This window comes from Callorhinchus milii, unplaced genomic scaffold, assembly GCF_018977255.1.
Source record: "Callorhinchus milii isolate IMCB2004 unplaced genomic scaffold, IMCB_Cmil_1.0 Scaffold5, whole genome shotgun sequence".
Classification (NCBI taxonomy): Eukaryota; Metazoa; Chordata; class Chondrichthyes; order Chimaeriformes; family Callorhinchidae; genus Callorhinchus; species Callorhinchus milii.
The window spans coordinates 43,390,389-43,412,734 of NW_024704746.1; the positions used below are offsets into that span (position 1 = coordinate 43,390,389).

The 22,346-nt window shown below is 40.6% G+C and overlaps 1 long non-coding RNA gene across 1 annotated transcript; it reads left to right on the top strand.

Moving 5' to 3' along the window:
• Nucleotides 1-4,903: 4,903 nt before the first annotated feature.
• Nucleotides 4,904-21,162, top strand: LOC103179375. The gene is made up of 3 exons (XR_487964.2): nucleotides 4,904-4,957; nucleotides 5,840-6,011; nucleotides 20,983-21,162. It is a non-coding gene; the product is annotated as an uncharacterized LOC103179375 (long non-coding RNA).
• The last annotated feature ends 1,184 nt before the right edge of the window (nucleotides 21,163-22,346 follow it).

Consider the following 22,346-nt stretch of genomic DNA (forward strand, 5'->3'; position numbering starts at 1 on the left):
ACCGCGCACCCCGCGCTCTCATTGGTCCTCGCACCTCCCGCACTCTCATTGGCTTACCGCGCACCCCGCGCTCTCATTGGTCCTCGCGCCCCCCCCCCGCACTCTCATTGGCTTACCGCGTACCCCGCGCTCTCATTGGTCTTCGCGCCCCCCCCCCGCACTCTCATTGGCTTACCGCGCACCCCGCGCTCTCATTGGTCCTCGCACCTCCCGCCCGCACTCTCATTGGCTTACCGCGCACCCCGCGCTCTCATTGGTCCTCGCGCCCCCCCCGCACTCTCATTGGCTTACCGCGCACCCCGCGCTCTCATTGGTCCTCGCGCCCCCCCCCCGCACTCTCATTGGCTTACCGCGTACCCCGCGCTCTCATTGGTCCTCGCGCCCCCCCCCCCGCACTCTCATTGGCTTACCGCGCACCCCGCGCTCTCATTGGTCCTCGCGCCCCCCCCCGCACTCTCATTGGCTTACCGCGTACCCCGCGCTCTCATTGGTCCTCGCGCCCCCCCCCCCGCACTCTCATTGGCTTACCGCGTACCCCGCGCTCTCATTGGTCCTCACACTCCACGCTCCGCCCACTTGGTGGTCCTAACGCTCCGCCCACTCATTGGCTGGAGCTGTGAGTCCATTGGAATCCATGTGGCACAACAACAACAACAAATTGCATTTGTACAGCGTCTGCCGTGGGGGGGAGGACGTCTCAACCCACCGGACAGCGAAGGGTTTGCACCGACAGAGAAGAGTCTCGAGCAACGTGCAATGGTACCTCACTCAATCCTGAACCCAACACTTTCCTGAGAGGGTATCTGGCGTTGGAGATCTACATTTAGCTTCTCGATAGACTCGCCCACACATGGAGTCCTGCAGCTCAGCGGTTACAGCACTCGACTCGCAAGCGAGAGGCCCGGGCTTGATTCCCGGCAGGAGTGAGACGTTGGCCGAGTTTCCTTACTCCCATGTTAGTCGATTGGCGGATCGCTTTTCCGGGGGTTAATAATTCCTTGCGAAAAAAAAATTGGTCACTCAATCCCCCACTGTTTGTGGGACACTGCTGTGCGCAAATTCGCTGCTGCGTTTCGCTCACATAATATACAGTCAGTTCACTTTACAGTCTATTCTGTGAAGCACTTTGGGACGTCTCGAAGACACGTTAAGGTGCTATATCAAATGCAAGGATTAATATTATTATCAAGATCATTGACTCTCTGCTAAGCAACCAAAAATGTGCATTTCCTTAACTTTATTGAAATAAATGATCTTTGGAAGGCATTTATTTATGAAACACAAGTCAAATGAAAATAAAATTTCCATATATTAAAATAAGGTGAATACAAAATAAATGAGGCGGCTGATGCCGCCTGCCTCAACCTGGCATGTTTTGGAGAGCAGCATGTTTATTTGTAAGAATGCACATTTGTTATAAATATGAAAGGCTTTAAACAGTTTTATTGGAAATATACAACAAAAACAGAAGTCTCTGGGAACATTCACGCAGCATCTATGGAGAAAGGAAAGTGAGTCAACGTTTCGTGTCCACGACCCTTCGTCAGAACAGAATATTTGCTATAAACACGTTTATTGCAAATATAAATTGTACGTATATAAATTCATGGACACGGTCGTATTTTTGATTTAAGCAAAGACATGGGAAAGAGTCTGAGCCGTAAAGATTCTTCAATGAACACTTGACAACGTAGAAACAACAATAAATATTACCAGCAACTTCTATTTGTACAGCACGCAAAGTATTGTATTTGCAAACAGGATGCACGGTCAAAGAAGGAGTCCAGAATAGAATTTCACTATTCCACAATAGAACTGAAGACACAGTTGCCTGAAACATGTTCAACATCTACATCAAGATCAATAAATATTCCACTTTTCCAATGGCACCAAATCTGGTTATGGAGATTCATTTGCAAAACTCATTTGGATGCTGGATGTCCAACTGCAGAATGACTGTTCTTCTGCCCTCTGATGGAGTGCACTGTAACTGCAGAAATGTTCATCAAACCTGTCAGCCCACTCCTGCAGACCAACAGCAGCAGCAAAGCGTTTCTTAGGATATGACCGTAAAGTGTCATTGTGTATTTTGTAGGTGAATGTGGCAGCTAGCGCAGCGGCAGCTCTCAGTGGGCAGCGCTCTCATCTCTGTGTTTGAAGGTTTGGGGTTTGAGCTCCCACATCTGGTCTTTGAGCTCATACTCTAGGCTGATGCTCCAGTGCAGTGGTGGGGGGAGTGCTGCATTTTTCTTCCGATGAGACATAAAAACTGAGGCCCCGTCTGTGACTGTTCAGATTCTTTGACACTTCAGATGGACGTTAAAGATCTCATGGCACAATTTGATGAAATAAATACGCTATTGTTCATTGCTTACTGAAAATGCAACATGGATGGGATGTAAAGGAGGGAGCTGGGGCATGTGCAGATTGGTGTGATCTCTGAGCTAGTGGCTGATACTCAGCGCACCAGCTTCAGCTACTACTTACAGCTGCTGCTGCCGCTGCTCTGAATGAGATATTGATGTGTGCAAATTGTTGTGATTATTGTCCACCCCGTCCTAGCCACCATCAGTGGGCGGACTTTCAGCCTTTCTGCCCCATCTTTCTGGAATTCCATCCTGGAGATCCTTTGTTCCCTCTTTCAAGACAAGTCTCAAAATGTAACTCTTTCCCTGTGCTTTTGGTCTTCTTTCCCTTCCCACCCTTGGTTGCCACTCCCAGGTCGGGTGCCCCTTTGCTCTGTGAATGCACTTTGGGAAGCTCTTCTGCCGTGAAAGGCGCAATTTTAATGTAAATTGTATTGTCAAACCTCAGAATGAACATTTGCTGTCCTCTGGTGGAGTGCCCTTGCAACTGCACAAATAATCCTTACATTTGCTGTTATTGTGCTTCTCACATCGAGAGGATGTCTTAAAGCCTCTCACAAGATGTCCTATAAATTCTTGTCACTGATTTTGTGGGCGAACATTGCTACCAGTTTGCATACAGCAATGTCCCACAAACAGAGTTGAAGTGAATAACCAATTTTATTGAGTGTGCTGTCAAGGCTGACACGTGAATCTTGAGCGTGACCACTCGGGCGATGTTCTGCAAGGCGCACGTGAAACTCAGCACAAGTCAGCGTTTTTAGGACTGGTGCAAAATGGAGGGTAAAATTGAGAAAAAATCTTTTCTGCCTTCCTAGTCTTCTTGCAGAACTTGATTGAGCCCTGTCCCTCAGCCCTCCTGATTGGTTCCCATCGGCGCCTCCACACCTCAGGCGCTGACAGCATCACCATCCATGAATGTACACTCTATCTTACTAAGCCAATCCGGAACCTTAGCATCTTGTTTGACCCTCAATTATCCTTTCTACCCCACATCCGTACGATGAACCGCTCTGCCATTCCCCACCTCCGCAACATCTCCCGGCTCCGCCACTATCTCACACCGCAGGACACCAAAACCCTCATACACGCATTCATAACATCCAGGCTTGACTATGTAAACCCCTTGCTTCTCAGCCTCCCGAACTCCTCCCTCCATAGGCTGCAGATCATCCAGAACTCTGCAGCCCTTGTGCTCTCCCGCTCCGTGACCCTATCACTCCCATCCTCACCCGAAGTGGAGCGGGTGAGGCGCGGGACATGAAGCAGGCCAGAGCCTGCTGAGCGGAGGGAGGGGGTAACTTGGTAGAGGGTTAGGTGTTCACAGAGGTAGGGGGAAGGAAGGCCATGAAGGGCTTTGAAATTGAGGACCAGGATCTTGAACTGTATCCTCCATGCGATGGGAAGCCAGTGGAGTCGGGCGAGGCTGGGGGTGATAAGATTGTGGAGTCTGATGCGGGAGAGGGCACGAGCTGCAGAGTTCTGGATGATCTGCAACCTATGGATGGAGGAGTTGGGGAGGCCAATAAGCAGGGAGCTTGCGTAGTTGAGCCTGGATGTTATGAATGCAGGTATGAGGGTCATGGCGGCCAGCAGTGTGAAACAGTGGCGGAGCCGGGCAATATTGCGGCAGTGGGGGAAGGCAGAACGGTTCATGGCACGGATGTGGGGTAGAAAGGATAGTTGTGCATCAAACAAGATGCCAAGGTTCCGGACTGGCTTAGTAAGGTGGCGTGTGCATCCATGGATGGTGATGCTGTCAGCACCTGAGGTATGGAGGTGTTGACAGGAGCCAATCAGGAGAGCCTCGGTCTTGTTGACGTTCAACTGAAGAAACTTAGCTCTCGTCCAGGACTTGATGGGTATTTGAGGAGGACAGATTTGCAGGGTTATGGGGAAAGGGCTGGGGAGTAGGACTGACATTACGTTGCTCTTTTCAAAGAGCCGGCACAGACTCGATGGGGCGAATGGCCTCTTTTTGTGCTGTACGATTCTATGATTCCTGACAGATATTCTGGAGTCAAGGGTGGAGGCAGAGAGATAGAGTTGGGTGTCATCCACATATATGTGGCAGTTGACCCGATGTCTGCAAATGATGTCACCAAGCGGGAGCATATAGATATTGAAGAGGAGGGGACCAAGGACAGGGACGCCACAAGTTTAAGTGTGATTAGTGTTTGTTATCTCATAGTTGTTTTTGTTGATATTTATCATGTCGTTTAAGATTGAATGCCAAGGGTTGTGTTTCATTGAAACTACAATAAAATTCTGTTGAGTTTACTTAGCCGTGCTTTCTCGAGGTTTCTGTATAAATCAAACAAGGAGGGAATACACAAGCAGTCTACGTCACAGTCTATTTAAAATAAAGGACTGATGATGGAAGCTTTGCTTTAATTTAAATAGTAATTGGTAGTACCTGTCACCATGGAAGATTTCATTAGTCAAGTTAAACCTAGTTATAGGGACTTGCATTCATTAGTGAGGATTGAACACAGAAGCCATCCAGTACATTCTGCAAGAAAGAACAAGTCATATCGTGGCTGTACATAGAGGGGTGGAGAACCGTCTCACTGGGTTGAGTTGGTGAGAGAGTGAGTATGTTTTTTTTGCTTCTCCAGGAAGTAAGAATCTCCACCAGAGCTATGTGACTCGAGTCACTTGAATGTCCAAGGATCCAGTATATTGGGGAAAAAGATAACAGAGGTCCCTGATCTGAGGAGTTTGATCCACCCTCACGAAGAGCAGTGGAGAAACTGGAATACAGGGCTGCCTTGAACTCTTGGTGACCAGGTTCAGACCAGACTTGCCTAGCTCGGAGAGGTGACACAGCTATTTGAATTGCTCAAGTTGGCAAGATGCAAGCAATTGTGTCGGTGTTGTCTTTTGCCGATTTGCAACCGTGATTTTGGGGGTGAAAGAGTTGCCTGGGAGGCAACGCAAGTTCCCGTTTGTGGAATGTGGATTTCTTTTAATTCAGCTTAGCGTAGGGTGAGTGAGGAAAACCTTGCTCAATAATAACAAAAAGAATTATCCTGTACTATATGAATCCTGATAATGCAAACGCTGAAAAATGTGATGCAGCGATTGTACTGATTTGTATTTTTAAAAACACACAGCCTTGATTAGATTTTTGTCATGTTGCATAAGTTATTTTAAAGTGCCACACCCTCAACCAGGAGGCCTGCGTTGCTCTCAGCCTGAGTCAGCAGGAAGGCTGAGCTTGTGTAATATGATTGATGTTCAATGGTTAAATTAATAAAGCTGAGGATGTCACTTGTTGGATGTGCATATTGAGCCCTTTACTTAGAAAAAAATCCTTGTAAATCTTAACTCTGAGAAAATAGTTTTTTTGGTACAAAAAGAACTTTACTCTGCTGTTTGAACAAAAAATAATCCTCTTGCTTTTATGATGGATGTAAACTGCTTGCTCCAATCCACACAAGATATACTAATTTACATTTTACCAATTTCAGGTGTAGTATTAACCTCTATGTCAGAATTCTTCCACATCTCACTGGATGAATGTTATCAGATGTACCGCAAGCTGGGGTCAGATGTATCCAAGCAGAACACCATAGTGGAAGCAGCGAAAATAAGCTGGAGCCATGCCTTTCATGAGAGCCATCCTTGGGAAACAATACTGAAGTAAGTTTAGTGCAAAGCTCTTTTTTAAAAAAACACTGCCTGTATTTTCAATTCCACAGAAATTCCTTTAGGAAAATCATTAACAATTAAGAAATGTTTTAACTTGGATACATAAATGTTGTTTGGAGAATCCCTTCTGCAACAATTCATAGTTGTGGAAGTGAAAATATTAATTCCCTCCACAAATCTCCTTCCCTGTTGCTTCCAAATGCTGAGCTACAGTTATATGATAACTGAAAGCTTTTCATATTGTAGTTCAAAGAAACCTTTCACTATTTTTTTTAAAAAAGCTTGCGATGCACAACTCCATGAAAGACTCAGAAGACAAAGTCAAATACTAAAGGACAGCGTGGTGCCATCATCACTGATGTGCCAATGGATAATGCCACAGAACAGCATAGCGCATTGGCAAAGTGCAGTTCCCGGCATTTCATGGAGAACATTTTGACTATGCCGTGGGGGAGGAAGTGTCAAACAAAGGTTTAGTGTTCATCAACAAATAGCAGGGCAAGAAAATATCGAAGGTTCGAGTTAACCTAACCTCAGTCATTTCTGAGCATCTTAACATGCATAGTTGTAAAGTGTTTTCACTCTTCCCCCCACCACCCCCACTTTCAAAACTGCTGTCACCCCCCTTAAGAAACCATCCAGCTACCCTTCCATGCTCTCCAGCTTCACCCGCTCTCCAACTTGCCCTTTCTCTCCAAGGTGGTGGAATGAGAATTGCCTCCCACCTTCGCTCTTTCCTCTCCCAGTACTCCTGGCATTAGCTGCACTGACATCACCCTGGTCAAAGTGCAAATTACATTCTCCCCATCTGTGACGCGTATCTGCGTCCTCATTCTCCCAGCCTTTGACACAGTTGACCATTCCATCCTTTTCCACCACCTATCCTTTCTGCTCTATCTTAACAGTAAGATAAATGATTGTAGATGACCAGTGCAATTGAGAAATAACTACCTGGACCAATTCCAGCTGATTTTGAATTCGCATTCTTCAAATTTTCAGCAAACTTACAGTGAAATGTGACTTTTGCAATTTACATTATTTCACAAAGTTAATTTTCAGCTGATATTAATATGCTGACTGTCACTGACACACGCAGCAGAGAGGAGAAAACATGATAATTTAGAGAAATTATCACCATGGTCCCAATTATGTGTATTTGGATCATTACAACATTCACAGAACGGTGTTCAAAAAATATTTGTGACCTTTGTGAGAAATTGATTTCAAACTTTCAGTTAATTGTTTATTAAAGTGAACAAAAGAGAAACGGAGCAGAACTACTTCCTTTTAGCAAATAACCACTGTGAAGGTCACAGGCATCTTTCAAAGTTCTACTGTTTGAAGTCAGTGATCAATGCAGAGCATTTCCGTAAACCATTGATGGGGAATTGGTTACTATGGATTCAACAAACCCATTTCCTAAGCATTGCAGTTAGTGCCCCTATTCTATAATCTCATAAAGAGTATTCACACCAAACTGAAGGAAAATATGTAAACATACAAGGATCTTTTGTGCCTCGGAAACTGGGCAATGGAAAAGAAACAAAACACATCCTTTTAATTTTCTGAAAATTGGGTCACTGCAGAAGCTGCTTTTCTTAATGCACTGGAGTTTCATAACTTCATTCATTTCAAGATGATTACATAGTGCTCACTAAGTACTTGACATATATTCAGATTTGGGTTTGTCATCATCCAAATGAATAAACTAGCTTAAGATCCACCTGTTTGAATTTTGAAATTTATAGCCGAGTGTAAAGTAATGGCACGGATGATCCCCAGTGACAGATTAACAATTTCAGTTGATTAGCAATAAAACTAATGTGCAGAAATAATCTGCACAAAACTGCACTAGCTGAGCAGATGGACACATGCCTGGATCCAAAGAGGTTTCAAAAAGGATGTCTGCACTGAACACGACAGTTGCCAAAATGTTTAAGAGCACACACTCTGGGTTCCCGAAACCTTGGCTCTTGGCAAACTGTGCCTAATATTCTCCAGAATTAGAAAAGCAAGGTGTATCCCTCCAGGGAGGAATGTCCATTCCATTGCAGGCACGAAATGTCGATATGTATAAACCTCTGTCTGGTTTGGATGCTCCTAAGAATGGTCGGGGGTTTCCACATGTGTCGGAACATGGCTGACCAAAGAAAACTTATACAATTCTGTTCTTTTAAGGAAATAAAAAGAATTAGCTTACAAAGATAAGGAGAAATTTTAATTAAAAAGCTTTCAACTGCACACTAATTACTGAATTTTCCAGAATTGTGCTTGTTCCAAACGGAATTTGGAAAATGCTTGAACCTAAGAATGTCTAATGAATATAAAGAAAGGATCCTATTTGCAATGCAGTTTTCAGACAAGTTAGTCATTGATGAATTAATTATCTTTTCAACAATTGAAGTGCAATGTCATAACAAATTATTACAGACTATACATGCCTCATTCTCCCAAGAAATAGCTTATTTGTAGAAGTAAGTTTGTTTTAGCAATGAAGAGAAAAGTAAATGCATTCTCTGACCCATTATCTTCAAACACACATGGCCATTATTTCTGTGGGACATTGATTATTTCTGCACAGCAGTGCCAACATCAAATCATACAGCAATTTGCCAGAACTGAGAGGTGAAATCAGTTCAATGGTGGCATTTAAAACTGATGTTTATGCACTTATTTTTCTGCTTTCCTTCATTTTCAGTACATTCTCTTTCATCTTTAGTAAACCTTGTTTGATTTAAGATGTTAATAAGTGCAAAGAAATTAAATTGGAGTCCTGTAGCTTAGTGGTTAGAGCACTGGCCTCGCAAGCGAGAGACCTGGGTTAAATTCCGGCAGGGCGAAACCTTGGGCAAGTATCCTTACTCCACACGCCTGATAATACTCCCTCAAGACCTTGCATTTGATATGGCATCTTATCAGGGCTTTGAGACGTCTCAAAGTGCTTCACAAAATATACTGTAAAGTGATTTGACTGTATTTTGTGGGTGAAATTTGGCAGCCAATAGCAGTTCCCACAAACAGTGGTGGATTAAATTTTTAAATTTTTTTGATTAATATGTTTAAAGGAAGAGGTAATGGTACAATAACATTATAAATTCAGTGGAACTAAATAATTTTTTTCTGTTCAAATTATAAGGGGTTGATAAAAGTTAGATCCATTTAAAAAAAAATGCAAACCCAACAAGTTTACTTGAACACAAGTCTTTGTGAAGCATACTTTCCATTTGTAATTCTATAATCTTTTTTATATATGTCATATTGTCAAAGTAAATGTCAGCGTTTGACTTTTTGTTACATTTATAATTTCTCCAATCCAGTAATGTGTCTTTCTATTTCATTGTAATTCTACCGACTAATTCATTCTCCTATTATTAGGCTTTTTGTAAGGTGTCAGTAAGCACTTGCCCTCCACCCTTAGCCATTCTTCAAAATCATTAATCTGTCAGTTTTATGGTTCGTTTGCTGAGTCGATGAACACTTCTTAAATCATGTAAAGTTTAATTGAAATGCTGCCATTGCCTTTCTCAAATCTTTGACCTTCCACTTTCATAATTCTGCCTTTCATTTCGTCAATGCATTTACTTTCGAATGACTGTACAACAGCATACAATGAAACAAAATCCAATATCCTACATAATTATTAATCATACAAAAAGACTGCTTTTTAAACTTGATTTAATGTTTCCTTTATTATGGAAAATTCTTCAGTATTCTTGTTAAACACAGTTCTTTGCTACTTCTAATTTTAATTCGCAATCGATTCACTCTTAGTAGAATTCAATAAACATTGTAGTTTGACTTGCTACCTTGTTAAAGACTTCGCCACAAAATCCCAATCTTACAGGTTGTTGTGACCCTGAAAATAAAATTCAAGCTAATTTTGAAAGTTTGAATGCTTTGAAAATGTTTTGGCTTCTTGTTTCCATGTGGCAAGAATATGGACTCCAGCAGTGCCCCAAAGCGCACTCTGGGGTCTCCAAGCCTGGTCTCTTTCCAACCTGTGCCTAATACTTTCCGGAATTAGGGAAGCAGGAGGTGTCCCTCCAGGGAGAGAGAGCGCATTCCATTCCAACAATCTATCTCTGGGATTTCCGTATGTAGGTGGGATGCATGGAAATCCCAGCTTGGTTTGGATACTCTTAAGCGTAGTGATGGGTTTCCACATGTGTCAGAAACCTGACTGACCAACAAAAAAATCTAAAGGAAGGTTATCCAATGTGGACATGTCTAGTACATCTGCTCACAACATAGGCATGGGCCTGAGAGCAGTTAGCTAGCCTACCTGCTCTTTTATGTCAGATTGCCCTGTGGCACAGGAATATTGAAAGAGAGATAAAATGTATTGAATAGTTTTTAAATAATGGGAAGAGAAGTCAAACCAGAAGCTGTTCCTGTTCTATGTGTGAAATTGAACCACAAACATATTTCTGGCTGCTTTTTCAGTTCCAGAAATGTATTGTATTCACGGCTGACATTTAAAAAAAACACAATTACAGTGTGTTATAGTCCAAGTTGAGTAATGTTGCAATTTTTCTCTTTTTTTCCCATTTTGGGAATGGCAATTTGCTTATTAACAACCATCGTGCTTTGGTTATACATGAGTGCAAATGTCTGTGGCCAGACACACCGCTTGAGTGCGTAATCTCTGGGAACAGGACGCTACAAAATCTTGAGGAAAAACAATGCAACCTCCACAAGCTTCACAGCCAAACTGCCGAATGTTATCAGCAGCGCAACAGATACAGGGGTTTGTGGTTGCTTCATATTGAAATGTATTTAAAATGTATTGACTTGATCAACAATCAAACTTCCATGTCCAAAACAATTTCAAAGTGTGCAGATCACATTTCATCCAGCAATGTGAAAACAAAATTTTAATAAAAGATAACCAATGGTTCAAGAGAAACCATGTAGCATAGACAGTTTATAAAATTAATGCACGTTAACTAATAATTGATAATATTAAATTTCAGAGCTAAATTGCACTGTCAAATATGATTAATGAGAAAATTTCTGACTATTGTGACCTCATTTAGAACTGGTACAGATGTATGTTGTATCTTTGACGAACAAAGCATTGCTGATGCTTCATCCACCTGATCTTTATTATTGACCGTATATACAATATATGAAGCCCAAGCATTCCACCCTCCCCCCACAACCCCCAGCCCCACTTGCATGTCCAATCTGCTATTTGCCAATCAGATCATCCATTTAATAGAGGTGTTCAACATTTTGAGAGGTTTTGATAGAGTAGATGGGGAGAAAATGTTTCCTCTGGTAGGTGGGTCGGTAACCAGTGGACACAGACTTATGATAATTGCCAAAAGAACCAGAGGGGAAACAAGGAGAATTTTTTATACCCAGAGAGTTATAATAATAATAATCCTTGCATTTGATATAGTGCTTTCCACATCTTCGAGATGTCTCAAAGCACTTCATAGAATATACTGTAAAGTGAATTGACTGTATTTTTGTGGGAGAAACGCAGCAACCAATTGCGCACAGCAGTGTCCCACAAACCGTCGTGGATTGAGTGACCAAATTATGATTGTTCTTTTTTCTTGAGGGATTATTATCAGGCATGTGGAGTAAGGAAACTCCGGGATTCGAACCTAGGTCTCTCGCTTGTTGAGTTGGTGGAGGTAGATTAGATAGTAGTTTTCAAAAGGGAATTGGATAAGTATTTGACAAGGAAAATTTGCAAGGCTATGGGGTAAGAACGGTGGAGTGGGACTAGTTGGATAGCTCTTTTGAAGAGCTGGCACAGACCGAATGGTCTCCTTCTGTGCTGTAAGATTCTATGATATCAGATAAGCAGAAAGAAGCACTTTCTTCTTCTCTGTGGTGAGCGTTCAGCAAGTGACAATTTGAACATTTGTTTCACCTTTTTGCCTGAGAACTGATCTAGCAATATTTTATAAAATCTCAGACTTGTATTGTAACATCACAGCTATCTGTTACACGTTGGCAAAGTTTCCATATTTTCTTATTAAAAACGTATGTGCCATTTGCAAAATTTGAAGGCCAGTATATTTGAAAAAAATGTTTGATTGCAGGTGCAAGTTGTAAAAAGGAGGAACATAGGTATAGGAGGAAATGGTCAGAATTGCTCTAACCTGTGGAATTTTGAATGCCTGAAAGAATAGTACAAGTACAGAATGGTGGCTTTTAACAAAATAAATTGGATGGCATCTGGTATCTTAAATTCAGATCCTTGAGTTTGCATGGTTTTTGGCCTCAAAGTTGTATGTTTTACCAAAAAGGTGAAATCACGGAATGATGAAGTTCACGCAGTGATACCAATGTTCAACATTTACTCAACCAGTAGAAATGTAACTTCAATAGGGATATTTTACGCAATTGATAATTTAGAGACCAAACATTTTTCAAGAAACAATTTTCTTCTATTTTTCTGTTACCCTCCCTACAAAGTGTATATTCTTGTATTCATTCAGTGTTTGTTTGTTAATAAAATCCGCCTGTAACTGGATAATCTTCTGGCTAGGGCAGTTGAATCAAAGGAAATGAATAGAAGGCATACTTGAAGCCACAGTGTTTTAACAATCTCCTAATTCATTTTATTGAATTAAGTAATTCTAGGAATCATTTTACTGAATTAAATTGTTCCAGGAATCAAATGAGAGCATTTGTTCTGGTAATTGACACATCAGGCTCTCCAACAATAATGCTATCTTGGAAAAGCGCACTGCACAACACAGATGTTCTTTTCTAGATGAATTTTGAATTGATCAAAAACATAATAGGAAGTAAAGAACCACAATCTGATGAGGAAATGGAGGGGCTTTCCCTTAAATTAAATCAAAGGTCTAAATTGTCTTGTACAAGTGGTAGCAGAGTCCTTTTATTATTGACCACTAGCATGGTTTAATTGGTGCAATGAGTCATTCAAATATTTTTACATGTCCCGTTTCAAACTGGCATCTGCAGGAGGGCATTGTAAATTAATTAATAGCCCTCCCTCACTGAACATATCAATAGTATGAATTTAAAAAATATATATTTTTTGAAAAAAACATTAAAGTGGAAGTTGGCATTAAAAGAGACATTTTACTACTGGAGTCAAACTGAAGAGAGGAAAGCTTCTCAGTCTGACAATTGCGAGTGTTGAGGAGGGACCAATTTGGGGGATTCTTGGCCAGGAGACCAGGAGAAACTCATCAACTGAAGTGTTTAATACATGGACAATTCTAGTACAATTTCAAAGAAATTTCAAGTAAAAGGAATAGTTTATGATCAGTTTTGAAGCTTTAAAGTCATGATTTCATGCACAGTAATAATAATAATAATAATAATAATAATAATAATAATATATAATAATAATAATAATAATAATAATCCTTGCATTTGATATAGCGCTTTTCACGTCGGGAGGACGTCCCAAAGCGCTTCACAGAATAGACTGTAAAGTGAATTGACTGTATATTTGTGGGCGAACGCGGCAGCCAATTGCGCACAGCAATGTCCCACAAACAGTCGTAGATTGAAAATGACCAATTTATTATTGTTTTTGTTTTGGAGGGATTATTATTAGGCGTGTGGAGTAAGGAAACTTGCCCAAGGTTTCGCCCTGCCTGGAATTGAACTCAGGTCTCTCACTTGCAAAGCGAGTGCTCTAACCACTGAGCTACAGGACTCCACAAAGTAAGTATGACTGTGAAGGACATCATGCAAAACCATACTATACATCAGGGAGCAGATGGTTCTGATATTAACGCTAGATTGCCTTGAGGACGACAATACTTTGCATTTTTTACCAAAGCTATTGCATAAAACTATGCTCATTCATAGAATTGAAAGTGTTTTGAATGCTCATTAATAACCGATATAAATATGTTCCAGTGCAATAGTATTAATAAAACAATTTATAGTAAGAAACAGGACTCATACTTCAGATGTTGAAGCAGTGAAACAAACAAGACTGTGTGATATACTATTGGGGAGGAATTTCTCTCCATGTATTATGGAACCGATTCAGTGGTTAAGTACAGTATTCTTTCTCTGGTTACTGGTTCCCGATCCAGTCCAGTCCCACAGAATCAAAAACTCTGATGTTAACCAATCTCAACCAAAATCTCAGTCAGAATTGGCTCATCACAAGCAGTGTACCTAATTTAGCATGAAATTGCCAATCTCACCCAAGGGTAGTTGGCTTGGGGAGAGGAAGTTTTCACACTGCTTCTCCTTATTAACCATCTCATCCATTATGCACCTTATCTGTGAGTAGATTACCTCCACACACCCATTTTATTCACTCTTGTAATTTTTGCTGCTGAAGAAGATCAGCAGTAAAATATTGGGTTTATTGAATATACAATTTGATGTTGTACTGGTGAGTTGTGTTGAATAGCCTACACTGTATACATTGTTTGTTCACCTACAAATAACATCACTGCACTTCACAGTAAAAATCCTGTGAAGCATTTTGAAACATTTCTTGCGTATGATGCCTTGGAAAGGCACAATAATAAATGCCGGAATTGTTATAGCTTTGGTGGCCAAATGCCTTTTCTCATCTTTGGCTTGTCTTGCTAATGATAAGATTATTGACTTTGCCATCAACAATGTAATGTAAGTTGCACATTAATACCAGCTATCAACCTGGCTCAGTTGGTAAAATTCTGCCTCTGAGGCAGAAGTTTGTGGGTTCAAAGCCAATGATTGGACTTTAAACTTGCAGTTCAGGTTGATACTCCAAACAGTGCTGCATTGTTGAAGATGCCATCCTTTAGATGAAACATGAACAACAAAGAATGTACAGCCTGGAATCAGGCCACTCAGCCAACCAGTCTGGGACAGTGTTTCCACTCCACACACTCCTTACTCCATCTCGTACCCTACTATTCTCCTCTCCCTCACGTGGTCTTCCTTTCGAATGCATTGATCATTGAAACTAATTATTATCCAATGTTTGCACCACTAAGGAGTCACCGATTAATAGCTTGATCAACAATTATTTTCAGGATGGTGCTTTGACGAGGAGCTCCCAGCTTCATTCTTGAATTCCATAACTTTTCACAAGGCTTTCCAACCCCTCATGCATTTGTTATTGCTCAGTTTGTGGTGCACGCAGAAATGAAAAACATCGGCATTTTGTAAGGTGACTGACAACTGATGCAGTTCGTCTTGTTACTAGGAGTTGCTTTAGGACCTTTTTAAAAGGGGCCCTGCTGTCCTGATCAAAGTGGATTTTTAATGATGAAGCTCTTCAAGTCGAGAAGCTGTGAAACCCATTTTTAAAACAGGCCAAAGCCATTCGAAAAAAAAATTGCGAATAAATGCGTGATTGTTATGGTTTGCAGCTTCCAAAGGTTATGATGCTATCAGCAGCTACAGTCATTCATTCCACTGAACTCAAATATGTTGTGTGGAGAAAAAAAAATCCATTCCCACCAAAAACATCTCAGAAACTCATCAAAATTATTTAGATTTGCTTGGAAAAAATATAATGCAGATTGAGTGCCTAATTTTATCTGTCATCTTTTCCTGAATCAAATGAACTGCTTAACTAAGGACTGCAATTATTCAAAACAAATCATCGACATGTAATGCATGAGAAAGATTACAGTGCGATACTGTTGGAATCAGAAATATGTTATTGCTTAAATAAGGCGGTGATAGCGAATGCATCTTTCACTTCACTCTGTGTGACTCAAGCCACTTGAATATAAATATAAAATACAAGTGACTTTGTTCAGGGGTTCATAATGTATAAATTCCAATCAATGGAATAAACTGGTCTTTTCAGATTTCAAGAAAGTGATTAACTCCACTATTGACCATACTTTTGAATCTCGCAATAATAACTTTTGGTATGATCTGGTTATCTTAGCAAACAACAATTTAGCATTTCTACACCACCCTTCATCCATGGTAGAGTTTTGGAGCCCATTATTGGCTGAAAGCATCAGTGTGGCTCAATTGGTAGGACTCTTACTTCTGAGTCCGATGGTTGTGGGGTCAAGTTGCATGTTGGGACTTTAATCTCAAACTCAAGGCTGACCCTCAGATACAGTGCTGAGGAGGCTGACCTGTCAAAAGTGAGGTCCATGAAATGGCAGACTGTTCAGGTGACGTTTTGAAAAGATTAAGAACATGTGACCAACGTCTGGGTCATCAATTCTCCAGATAAATGTGGTTATTCAATTCAGGACTGTTTGAGAGCTAATTTGTTACTGTTTTGGCTACAAAATCAGGCATTATGTTTCATAGACGCTTCAGTAAATACAAGGATTATTATACAATACAATACAAAATTACATTTGTATTGCATTTTCACGTCGGGAGGATATCACAAGGAACTGGGACATCCTTATAAATATAATTATTCCCTGAATATCTGTTTACAACACCTCTGATCCTTGCAATGAATTCAACTGACTGAGATACCCAGGATGTTTACGATTTAATGAACCTCTTGTTAATTTATTCTTTGATTCACGGAAGCTGAAAGACACAGTGCGATGACACCTTTTAACTGACAAGCACTGCGATCTTGCCTCTCTCACAGGTAGATCCCAAAAATTCTGTGTCTGATGTCTCTAAACCTTTTCCATTGGGAAAAGCCATCTGCTCCTTAATTCTACCATTATAAATTCAGAAGAGCACAAATCCAATCCAGTGACATGGTGAAAGCTGCCTTAGACCACTCTGAGAGGTTCGGCTGACTATCTTGAGGGGAGGTGTGTAGTTAATAATAGTTATAATTGAGAAACAACATCACAATAACCTAGGATTCACAGTGCATACAGACAGGACAATCAGGTGCAACAGGCCAGATATTATAAAGAATCAAATAGATTGTACATGTAGTATTGTTGATGTGCCTATCCCAAGTGATTATAAAGTACAAAAATAAGGAACTGGAGAAAATCAGGAAATATATCAATCTACAAAATGAATGCGGACATATGTGGCAATGTAAAACAAACATAGTTCCTATAATTATTATCTACTATAATTATAATTATGGGAGCGTTACCCAGTAAACAAAATAACAACCTCCTGCAAAAATTAGCTATTTTAGGAAGCTCAAATATATTAAGAAAAGTAACATCTATTCATATGTCAAGTGGTAGAGTTTTTGGTCTAACTGACCCATCACTGAAAACCACTTCGAAACTATCTCTACAGAATGATTTAAACTGTAATAACACCATCATCATCATAATAATAATACAGCAACAACTTGAATTTATATAGTGCCCTTCACACTCCTCACAAATTAGCACTCATTAATTTAGCATTTGGATGCCCTGAAATGCTTTATAGGATATATTGTAAAGTGGAGTGGCTGTGTATTTTGTAAAGCATTGGGTGTGTTTCTTGGACCTTATCTGTTGCTGGGTAAGATACTGTCCATATGAAATAACCAGAAGTGCCCGCAGCTCGAATGTAGCTCAGTTTGTAGATGACTCCAGTAAACAGGGAGAAGATGAGAGTTGCAGTGACATGCTGTCTTTTGTTCATGCAATGTTCAAAATGTGATGTTACTTTATATCTCACTGGTTCAGAGATGAGCGCAAGCCATATGAACAGTAATGAACGCTGATCAGAGCTGTGAAAAATTCCACAAGCTCTGTGGAAGTGCAATAAGTACTCGGTGAGAAAAGAACCTTTTTACAGTGTGTCAATGTATGAGCAAAGCTCATAAATACTCCAGAGCCAACTAAAGTACTTTTAGCCAGCAGTAAAAATATAACTACCTGCGTATCAGCAGTTTGATGTTCTGCCTTCATTCAGCTATTGCAAGTTGTGGTCTGGCAAATCTTCTCTGCGTCAAATTGGTTATTCTGTTGTCCTTTCTGGCCTTTCTTGATTTGTTAGCTTTTCTTTATCAAACACTTGAGTGCTTTTCAACAACAATATACATTTATATAGTGCCTTTCACATTGGAATGATATCTCAAAGCCCTTCACTCAGCTGACTGGGATCCCAAGCTTGGTGTGGGGGGGAAGCTAAAGATGGGGGGCAGTTGGGGAAGGAAGGTACCCGAAAGTGCAGTGAACAGCATAGACAAAAAGCTAGGTTTTAAAGGTGGAAAGGGAGGGTGAAGAAGGAAGGGAATGAGTTGAAGTTGCAGAGACCGGGAGCAGAATTGCTGGAAGCTCACCCACCGATGTTAGGGCATATCGGGAGGGGGAACATGAAGCTCGCCTGTGCTTGCTGAACTGGTGAAGTGGTCAGTACAAGGGTGTCACAGAAGGACTCTGAGGTAGGTTGGAACAAGACTGTGGATGTGTCTAACTCTCTGACTTTCTCTGTTCTAAACTCTTGTGCTGAGTTGCAGTACTACAGTGTCTTGACCAAGTAGCTATTCTTAATTATTAGCCTTGATTGTGAGCATTGGCGGAAGGTGAGGTAGGACAAATACAAGACGAAAATTCTGAAATATCGCTGGTGCAAAATGTAGCTAGTGCGAATAAAAGTACAGGAGCACAAGTCGTCCTACAGTCAATGGTCTTGCAGTCTTTTTGAGCTAAGTCTTGGATATCATTTGCCTTTCTAAAAGAATTATTTAATCACCTGGTTAATTTTCATTTTGTGTTAATTCCTGCCACCAAGTCCTAATGATGTTATTCTTTAATGCTGTTCTGCTATTGTTGCCGGCTGGTACGGTATAAACCCCTCAATTTAAACCACAGTTGTGTAGTTGACACTGAGCTGAACCCATGAATAATCACTTGGAAATGGTGATAATTACTATCCAAAAGCAAGTGATTAGTCACGGGAGTTTGGGCACTAACAATATAAGGTGAAAGAGGTACTCATTTCAATTTATCACTCATGTTTCACAGTACACAGCAGCACTTGGATTGTATTTCTACTTTGAGACAAGCCTTGGTTTCAGGACTGAAATGAAATGTTGTAGATTCGTGGAAATTAACACAACTTGGCTTGAATACATTACCTGAACCATTGTACTTATTTGACATAGTGCCTTTCAAGTCGGGAGCACGTTCCACTCCAAAGCGCTTCACAAGATATACAGTAAAGTTGAGTGGGCGAATTCGGCAGCCAATTTTGCCCACAGTGATGTCCCACAATTAGCCAGGAGTGAATGACCATTTTTTTCCATTTGGGAGATTGTTAGCCAGTACACTGAGAGAAACGCCTTTCTTTTTTCAAATAGTGCAATCTTTAACATCCATCTGAACAGGCACAGACGAGGAGCTCACTTCTTTGATTTATCATCTCATCTGAAAGACATGGAAGAAATTCAAACATTGACAGAATTGGGGTGGATCCAAAAAAAATCCTCCTCCTCACCTTAAATCTGCACAGTATACATGTACTGTCACAGCGATTGTATGACCTCTGGTTGAGCCTGCCTCTCCCAGTGTTCTGTAAGAAGCTTCACTGTAAATAATTCAGAATGAATGTTCTCCGTTCTTTTCGACAGGGAAATATTGTGGGAATTTGTGTTTGTTTACAAGGTTCATTTGTTTTTTTGTTCATTGTTACGCTTTGTATGTTGAATGTTTACAATGTTTGCATTCAAGAAAAGTTTATTTAAAAAAGATGCATGGAGTTTGATATGGGGGTGTGGTGTGATGGTACCTGGGGCAGCGATGAAGGGGGAACAAAAACACTTCCTCCTTCCCTCTCCCTGACACTCTATGTGCAGATTCAGCTGGAGAGAATGGCTTAAAAAGGTGTGTGGCTGTAACTGGGGTGTTTCCTGTCAAAAATATAAGAATTGCCATCATATTTAAATTAATTCAAAATCTCATTTAAACTACTAGTTAAAGGTACACAATTTCATATTATGTGATTTCCTGTTTCTAAGTGTAGAATACCCAGGAATAAAATAGCGCTGCTTGGACCCAAGGACTGTGTTTTCAGTGTCACAGAGCATGTTGGCTGTCAGTGCCTTTATAATGCCAGAAGCAAGTCAAGCAAAGAACACTGAATAAACAATAATGATAAAAATAATCCTTGCATTTGCGACAGCTCCTTTCACATTGGAAGGATGTCTCAAAGTGCTTCACAGGATTTGCTGAAAAGTGTAGTGACTCTTTATTTTGTAGGCAAAATAATAGTAATATCAATAATCTTTATATTTAGTACAGCGCTTTTCACATCGGGTAGACATTTCAAAGCAGTTCTGTAAAGTGCAGTGACGGTCTGTTTTGTGGGCAAACAATATAGGCCAATGGACTCCACAGAAGAGATTCTTTTAAGGATATTTCTTGCTGGAAGTGATCCAAGGCTTTAATTGTACCTTGGAAATTACACACCAAACAACTTGCATTTATATCGAGCCTTTCATGTCTCAAAACTAGCACGTCAGTGACAAGGAAACTCTTGACAACAGTGTTTGCACCAAAATCTGCTAGTCAGAAAGAAAGAAAGATTAGCGACTTGTAAAATATTGGGGATTATTAATGGTTGATACCACTTTAGTGATTTAAAGATGTGACTTCAAGATGTGGAATCAGCTGAAGAACCATTCACTTTGAATATGTACCCAGGGCTCAATAAAATGATCCTAGACTCATCACTCCAGATATCCATCGTTGTTGTTAGAGTATTTTCTGGCAGTTCCCTCACTAACATAGTTGCTTAGGTACTAATCACAATGTGAATGTCACTATAGCATAGCTTTGGTGTTACCTTCAGAACAGCAGTTGAGTGGATGTTGGTGAAAGGCAGCATCATAATTAGGGATATCATAAACTGGGGGACAAAAGCTCTAATACATTGCAAATGCCATTTCTAATCCTAGATTGCATGATAACCTACAATTAAGACTAAAACACAACTGCAATTTTATGTAATACATGGTGGTTAGCTATTTTTGTACTGAAGAATGGTGTTCTGATGCCATGTATTTTGTGTGTTGGTGGCTGTCTGCCAGCGGCTTGCATGCCAGATCTTCTGATGACTGCGGTTTGTATGTCGTGAGATATAATTATTGTCGATTCCCTTACTTTAACAGAAACCCATCATGGAACAGGAGAGCCCAGTGATTCAAGAAAAAGCTAGCTGATGTGAACATGGCATAACCAGTCAACAAAGCTTTGTCAGTGGCAACACAACTATCAAAACAGAATTCAGAAGATACGCAGGTCCTGGGAACTGTGAGCAATGGCAAGGAATATCTTTGATCAAATAAAATAATGGGTATTGAGCACTGTTGTTTCACAACTTGTACTTATGTTCAAAAGAGTTGATACTGATGACTTCTCAATCTGCTGGTCCTTGCTCGATTGAGTTTGGGAATGAAATGGCAGCCTCAACCCAGTTCCTCTTGAGCAAGAGCTAGTGGCAGCAAACTGACATCGAAATAGCAATCTCACCGAAAGAGGCTTTAAAGATGAATCCTCTGAGGAGTTAAGCAAATGCAGTTGGAGATGCTTTCCGTTGGTTGGGGCTTTGTCACATTGTTGGAGCTCAGTATATCAGTGGAAGATAACACATAGCATGTTGAGGGCATTTGAACAGAAGTCAAACTCAGCTTATTCAAACCTTGAACAGATTGCTGTCAGAGCTGCATTTGGAATAGTGGGTGTCATTTGGGGCATTTGACCTTCAAAAGAATATTGATATATTTTATGGGGGTAAAGAGGTCAAGAATAACAACAAGGACAATTCGAGGATTTGGGCTGTAAAAAGGAGATGTGAGCCTGGCCTTTAAATTGCAAAAGGACAGAGATCATACAAATGTAAGTTGGTGGTTTAACTCTGTCTCTGAGCCCAAAACCAGGAATTATCAGCCTCACATGACATGAGATCAGAATATTGCTTTTCTCCAAACTTGAAAGAGGTTTCCAGCAAAAAGCAGCGGAGGCCGTGTCAATTGACTGCTTTACAATACAACACAATTTACATTTATATAGTGCCTTTCATGTCGGGAGGACATCTCAAAGTGCTTCACAGTCCTGGCTGGGCACTTGAGCTAGGAGTGGGAGTAGGGGAGGGGTAGAAAAGAACAAGAAAGATTTCTGGCTGCAAACAAAAATGTCACGATTTATATCCTCACTGGATTCGGTTTAAATTCACAGTCTCGTTCTTATGAGGCAAAATTCCCAAGAATTTGTCAAGTAGTGTCTTGAAAATATCATTATTTATTGAATGAATTCAAGGACATGCAATGCCTTGAAACAGCTAAAGTAGTAAATGATTGAGAAAAAGTAAAATTAAAAATAAAACAAGCTTCAGATATTCTCAAAAGCCCATCAATATCCAGAGTAATGTTCACCCCAGAATTCTTTCAAATATAATCTTCCCTTCTCACAAGATACTCTCTCTTTCTCTGTGTCTTCCACAACAATTTCAACTCACTCTTCTACCTGAAAAGCA